Source organism: Mobula hypostoma, chromosome 13 (genome assembly GCF_963921235.1).
Source record: "Mobula hypostoma chromosome 13, sMobHyp1.1, whole genome shotgun sequence".
Taxonomy (NCBI): domain Eukaryota; kingdom Metazoa; phylum Chordata; class Chondrichthyes; order Myliobatiformes; family Myliobatidae; genus Mobula; species Mobula hypostoma.
The window spans coordinates 95,562,930-95,570,580 of NC_086109.1; positions in this window are offsets into that span (position 1 = coordinate 95,562,930).

Sequence of the window (7,651 nt, forward strand, 5' to 3'; positions counted from 1 at the left end):
GTGGGGAGCATTCTGACTAGTATGAGGGGGCCACCGCACAGGATCGGGAAAAGCAGCTGAAGGTTATAGGCACAGCCAGCTCCATCATGACCACCAGCCTCCCCAGCTTTGAGGAGATCTTCAAAAGGCGATGACTTCTAAAAAGGCAGCATCCATCATTAAGGTTCTTCACCACCGCTTTTCATTACTACCATCAGGCAGCGTGATGGTATGGGGTTTTCTGATGCAAAGTTCTAACCTCAAAGACCTTAAGCCTTATCTGATCTAAATAACCATGAATACTGTCACTAATGGAAGGTTATACTGTAACTATCTGATCTTCAAAGACCAGTTTACTTCCTTGTGTATTCCCTACTGTGTGTTTAGTTGCCAATAACCACTATTCGAGGGCTGGGTCCCCTCTCCTTACCAAAGAAGAGATACTTCCAGCTAACAAAGTAGTTTGAAACAGTGCATTTATTTTTAGCGATACATGCTTAAATCCAAACAACATTCTTAAAACACATTTAAAAGTCACAGAGGACTTTTATCTTATAAAACAGTTCCAAATTACAAACCATTTCTAAAACACAAAGGATTTCCAAAACACAAGTACAGTTCTTACAAACTAACAAGGCACACCAATGATGTAGATGAATCGTCCTTTGCAGAAATCAAAGCCAAAGGATTGGATTTTAGTTCACCCCGTGTTTCTTTCACTCTTCTTGATGTTCCCTACCCCCATTTCTAATAAGCCAGAACTGCTTTCTACATTTAAGCAGTTTCTTTACTGCTCAGGTGACTGCACATGTACGTATTTCCTTACATACCTTTTTTTTTACACAAAAGGTCTCAAACCTTTTTGGAGACACACAGACTCCAGCTACCCATAATTAATGCCGTGAAGCTAACTTTCTTAGACCATAAGACCATCAAACATAGGAACAGAAGTAGGCCATCTGGCCCAACAAGTCTGCTCTGCCATTCAATCATGGCTGATCCTTTCTTTCTATCTCCTCCTCAACCCCAGTTCCCAGCCTTCTCCCCGTAACCTTTGATGCCATGTCCAATCAAGAGCCTATCAATCTCTGCTTTAAATACACCCAATGACCTGGCCTCCACTGCTGCATGTGGCAACAAATTCCACAAATTCACCACCCTTTGGCCAAAGAAATCTCTCTGCATCTCTGTTTTGAAAGGGTGCCCCTCTATCCTGAGGCTGTGCCCTCTTGTCCTAGACTCTCCCACCATGAGAAACATCCTTTCCACATCTACTCTGTCTAGGCCTTTCAACATTTGAAAGGTTTCAATGAGATCCCCCCTCATCCTTCTGAATTCCAGTGAGTACAGACCCAGAGCCATCAAACGTTCCCCATATGATAACCCTTTCATTCCTGGAATCATCCTTGTGAACTTCCTCTGGACTCTCTCCAATGCCAGCACATCTTTTCCAAGATGAGGGGTCCAAAATTGTTCACAATACTCAAGGTGAGGCCTCACCAGTGCCTTATAAAGCCTAGCATCACATTCTTGAGTACATAAACCTTCCAACTATGAACACATCAGTTATTTGATATGCTTAATGATATCCATCTGGTCTGCAAGCTTCCTTGAACTGTACAATTTGGTCAGCTTGTTTATTTTGAAACAAGCAAATGTAAATAACCCAATGTCTTATACTGCACCTGTTCAGCAATGAGCCAGGGTCAGTGACTAACATCCTGTTTTCTACAGAAAATGTGTCTGCTATATATAGAGCTTGTTTGCTAAGCTGATCTATAGACAGTGCTTTGTTTTAACTTCAAATTGATTACTGCTTGCCATTTACATTTTAAGAACTGAAGACTGGCTTCTGTTTACAACCAGAAGCTAAACAAGGAGTATAGTTGGAAGTTTAACTTCCATTGTTTGATCTTACAAGTGACAGCTGTAACGTTTAGAAAGCTGAGCTTGGCAAAACATGAGGCTCCCTCTGGCCCAGGAAGTGAATATTCATCAAAAGAGGAGGTACAGGAGCCAGAAGACACACACTCAAAGTTTCAGGAACAACTTCTCCTCTGCTATCAGATTTCTGAATGGTCCTTGAACCCATGAATGTTGCCATACTATTTTGCTCTCTTTTTATACCGTACTACTTATTTATTTTCCTTATTGTAACTTAAAGTAATATTGTAATGTGTTGCACTGTACTGCTGCCACAATTTCGCAACATTTGTCAGTGATAATATATCGGATTCTGATAGGCTGCCGATACCGGCAGGAAGGCTGGGGTTCAAATCAGGGATTACTGGGGTGGGTGGGGGGGGGGAAACACAGAATTAAAATATATTGCCACATTGTGTCATTAGGCCGAGGATATTTCTCATGAGTCACTGAGTCAAACACCTACTGAGACTTTTATCTTAGTCTCTTGTTAGCACTTGTCAATTTTTATAGATTATTTATTCGAAAACAATAGGTCAATCATCTCAACAGATCTATTCCAGCTCTCAGCAATCCCATTATTGCATTTAAATATTACATATTGTTATTTTATATTTAATTTACTGAATATTTAATTAATATTTAATATTAAACAAAATCTATTGCATTAAAAGATAGGAATTTCCTTAAGGTTGTTATAACCGGGTGTGGTAGTGGGGATAAGCTCCCACTACCTAGTAAATGCTCCCAGTGTCATGCATCTCAAACAGCCTCTGACAACCAGTCCAGCTCCTGGCGTTCTCATGTGGCTTAGCTACTAAGTCCAATGGAACGATTTCTACTGACAGGACAAAGGACAAGGTCTGGTTACTGGCACCTTAAAACCAGTCGCTTCGGGCAGATGGGACTCATCAGCCGTGGTTGGCAGCTCGTCTCGGAGAAGGGAAACTCTGATCTCAACCCTCTGCTGCCTTGTGGCTATACCCACTCATGGGGAAGGCTTCGGGAGTAAATCTGGAGCTGAAGTCCCCAAGGCAGTCCTACATTGAGATCAATGATTACTGGCAACTTCTGCCATGTCGCTGGTGCCAAACTGTATCGATTGGTCTCTGCGTTCCGATGGATTCATCAGCTGGGTGGAGAGTGGGAGCCTGCTGTGTGGGCAACAGCTCGCTCTCCATGTCCTACTGCCCTGTCAGGTAGACAGCCATGTCACAATGTCCATGTCCTAATCAATGAAGGGACTCAAAAAAAAAGGAAATTTCCAGTATTTTGATTTGAAAGCTGAGTGCTTACTAACTGAAACTTCTACACCAAGAAGAACAATTTTAAGCCATGCTTTGTTATAGCTGTGATGAATTTGCTGAGCAGGACAGCTCCTGTGTGGAGTGGAAAGATGGCAGGCCGGCTCGTAGGCTGTGCTGTGTGTATGTATTAGAGAGATACAGACAGATAGTAAGAAAGATTAGCTTTATCTGTTACATGTACATCAAAACATACGTTGTTTGTCTCAATGTGCTTGGGCAGCCCACAAGTGTCACCATGCTTCCAGCCAACACAGCATGCCCACGAAGTGCTGACCCATACTTCTTCGTGACGTGGGAGGAAAGCAGAGGAACTGGGGATGGTGACCTCACAGAGAGCTGCTGGAATTGAACCCACGTCACTAGTGCTGTAATGCATCACGCTAACTGCTGCATCACTCTGCTGCTCAGTTACTAATTAAGCAATTACAGTTTGCAACAAACTTACTCACTACAGCTCAAGCACCAGCACCACACCATCTGTCAGCAGAGTCGTCGCTGCTGAGTTACCCCAGCAGAGGCTAGAGAGGTAACTCTGCGGGTCCTCTCAGTCCGGGTGCAGACCTCCAGGAAAATGCGTTCGTGTGCAGTCGTACGAGTCATTACAATTATTCGCAGTTGAGATGGATAGGTCTTCCAGTAAGATGGCGATGTGCTCAGATGCAGCGCATCTTTTGTAAAAAGTACTTTTTAAAAAAAGACAAAAACGCCTTTAGTTGGCCCCATACTTTTTAAAAAGTACTTTTCACAATTGCAAGACACTGCCAGACATTAAGAACGTCAAGTACTGCATGTCTATCCCATCAGTGAATTGCTCATTAGTGGAGGAGCTGGATTCGGTGCTTCCTACCACAGAAAGGTGTCAGAATTGGTGCGCAAGGGCACTGTGCAGTCTAACAGCGAGTGATTGTCCTCGGTGTTTTTCTTGTATGACTTGCCAGTTTATCGGCAGGACCAAAGGCGGGGTAGCTGCCTGGCCTCAGCTGTAGCACAAACCAGGTCCTCATGCCGCAGGGTTGCCTGATACAGCTGCCCAAAAGAGAGTCATCGGAGCTGGTACCTGGAGGTGGTGTGACACGGCGTCCATGCTGCCCTCCAGTGCTTGCTCGGCAGAAGACAAGCTGGATTGCATTCACCTGCAGACTGCTGCAGCCTTGCTCTTTCCAACAACATTCATGGACTCAGGAATCTGGCTGTATTATATTAATTTTGTGTGACTGTATGTTTACTACTGCTGTGCCTTGTATGTGCTATATGAGTCTGTGCTGTGTATGACTGTCGGTACTATGTTTTGTACCTTGGCCCTGGAGTAGTAATGCTGTTTTGTTTGGCTGAACTGAATTTGAACTTGAACTTGGACTAAGAGGTGTTTGATATGTTTGGATGGGAGGGGATGGAGGGCTATGGTCCAAGTCCAGTTTAGATGGTTCAGCACAGATTAGATGGGCCGAAGAGCCTGTCTCTGTGCTTTAGTGCTCTATGACTTTGTGTTTGGGAATTGAAGATTATGTGGAGCAGCCCACGAGTCAGGTCAACAGAGGGGCAATGGGCAAACAGTCTGCATGTAGACTTCGGAGAGGGGGAGAGAGGCTGACCAGGAGAAAGCTGTCTTTTGCAAAAGAGCAAATTCAAAAAAAAAGAAATGATATGATTGTTTGCTATTTCCGTCGAAAAAAATAAGCAGTGACAGGGATACAAAGAGAATAGATTAATATTCACGAAAACACACGCTGTCACTGATAATAAATAGCACTTTACTAGTCTTTTGCTGCAGTGAGCTTGAGTAACTATGGCAACCAAAACATTAACACTTAATATTTCTTGTACTTTGACACCACTTTGATTGATTATGTGGGCATTGTTTGTGTGCATCATTATTGCTCTTGGAATAAGCTTTACTTAGAAACATTATTATTAAGTGCTCAACTTGTTATATAATTTCTGGCCCTTGTTTTAACCAACCAGAGACTCGGGATCTGTGAACAACATGCCATCTCACAGCCAGAAAGCTGAAACCTTGCCCCACTCAAGACTCTGATAATGGCAGTAAAGGGCAGAGGATCAGATCTGGGGTGCTATGCTTTGATGCTCATGTGATTTATTATTTAGAGATATAGTCATAGTCATAGGCATACTTTATTGATCCCGGGGGAAATTGGTTTCCGTTACAGTTGCACCATAAATAATTAGTAATAGAACCATAAATAGTTAAATAGTAATATGTAAATTATGCCAGGAAGTAAGTCCAGGACCAGCCTATTGGCTCAGGGTGTCTGACCCTCCAAGGGAGGAGTTGTAAAGTTTGATGGCCACAGGCAGGAGTGACTTCCTATGACGCTCTGTGCTGCATCTTGGTGGAATGAGTCTCTGGCTGAATGTACTCCTGTGCCCAACCAGTACATTATGTAGTGGATGGGAGACATTGTCCAAGATGGCATGCAACTTAGACAGCATCCTCTTTTCAGACACCACTGTCAGAGAGTCCAGTTCCATCCCCACAACACCACTGGCCTTACGAATGAGTTTGTTGATTCTGATATCACATGGTAGCAGGCTCTTCTGGCCCAGTGAACGCTCGCTGCTCAATCACGCCCATGCGACCAATTACCTACTAACCAATACATCTTTGGACTGTGAGGGGAAACCGGAGCACTCGGAGGAAACCCACGTGGTCACGGGGAGAGCGTACAGACTCCCTATGGACAGTGATGTGAATTAAACCTGGATCGCTGGCGCTGTGGTAGTGTTACGCTGTCCGCGGTGCCACCATGCTGTCCCAAGTGACCAATAGCTGGGTTTAAAGGGCATTTTTTAAAAACTTGATGATGACTCAAAATAAAATTAATTATTCATTATTACTTACTGGCTGTTACACCGCTGGCATTTTAGGGCAGCAATGAAGATCCTCCATCTCTGGCGGTGTTCAGGGCTTCCTTCATCATGTCAGTAGCTTCCTCTCAGTTTTCACCACCGTCAGCCATGCAAGTCCCGGGTGGAGACTCCGGAATACCGTCACACTCAGATGTAGAAGGATTCTTCATTGCTGTTTCCGTAGCAATTTTGTTTGACCAGTCAGGGTTGTTAGCCCCGAGCTGAATCCCCGAACCTGGAGGGCCGGTGGACCACTCTTAGTCTGGCCTCTACCCTTTGACCTGTTTGGCATGGGTGACCCCACCAAGAGTCAAAGCATAAAGCCCTGACTCCAACCAGCATAGCTCTCCGGGTCACTGAGGCACACAAACCTCCAAACCCTACGACAAGGTTGTCGTCTTCCTGGAGGAAAAAATAAAACTAAGAGCTTCTAAATAAATAAAAATAAAACTTCTAAAACTAAAAACTTGTACTAAAGTGCAAGGAGTTCACATGTGGCAGATAGAATTTAGCACAAACGTTTAACATTACGTTGTATTTGTACAAGTCGTTGGTGAGACTGCATTGGGAGTACTGTGTGTAGTTCTGATCACCATGTTACGGGAAAGATGTGGTTAAACTGGAAAGAGTGCAGAAAAGATTTATGTTGCCAGGACTTGAGGGCAAGGTAGGACAGGTTATGTTATCATTCCTTGGGAATGTACTGTGGGAAATGAAGAGTAATTTATGGAAGTATTTAGGAGACACATCAATGAATTGAATGTGAATAGTCTTTTCCCCAGGGTAGGGGAGTGCAGAACTGGAGCACAGAGGTTCAGGGTGAGAGGAGAAAGATATAAAAGGGACCTGAGGAGGATTTTTTTCACACAGAGGGTGGTCAGGATATGGAACGAGCTGCCAGAGGAAGTGGTTGAGGCAGGTATAATAGTGTCGTTTAAGAAACACTTGGAAGGGAGGGACCTGCAGAAATATGGGCTGATGGCAGGAAATCAGGACTAGCTGGGTGGTCAATGTGGTCGGCATGGAAATTTTGGCCGGAAGGTCCTGTATTCATTACGTGTTGTTCTATGTGTTGTTGTAATTGTATATTTGGGTCAAAAGAATGAGAGGCAACATGTTAAAGAGGACAAGACTCCTTCGGGTATGTGTCGAGACAGTAGGACAAGCTAAGAAGGCATTTCAAATGTAAACGGGATCCTCGGGTTTATAACTAGAGTCATAAAGTACAAAACGCATCATTGGTTGGGCACCTCCTGGAATTCTGTTTTCAGTTCCTGACACCACAGTTTAGGAAGGGTGACAAGCCTTGGGGGTGGGGGGAGTGTAGGGGGTGAAGAAAAATAAATTTACCAGAGCAAGAGACCCCAGGAATTTGAAAATATGGGTGAAGCTGAGGCTTCTCCTTGGAGCAAAGGGAGTCAGAGTAGTACTGCTCGGCTCTCAGCTCAAGCCTTCAGCTAATGAAGGCCAACTCAACATACGCCTTCTTGACCACCCTAGCAACTTGCACGGCAAATTTCCCTCTACGGATGTGGACCTTAAGATAATACTCCTGTGAACTGTCATGGAAAATT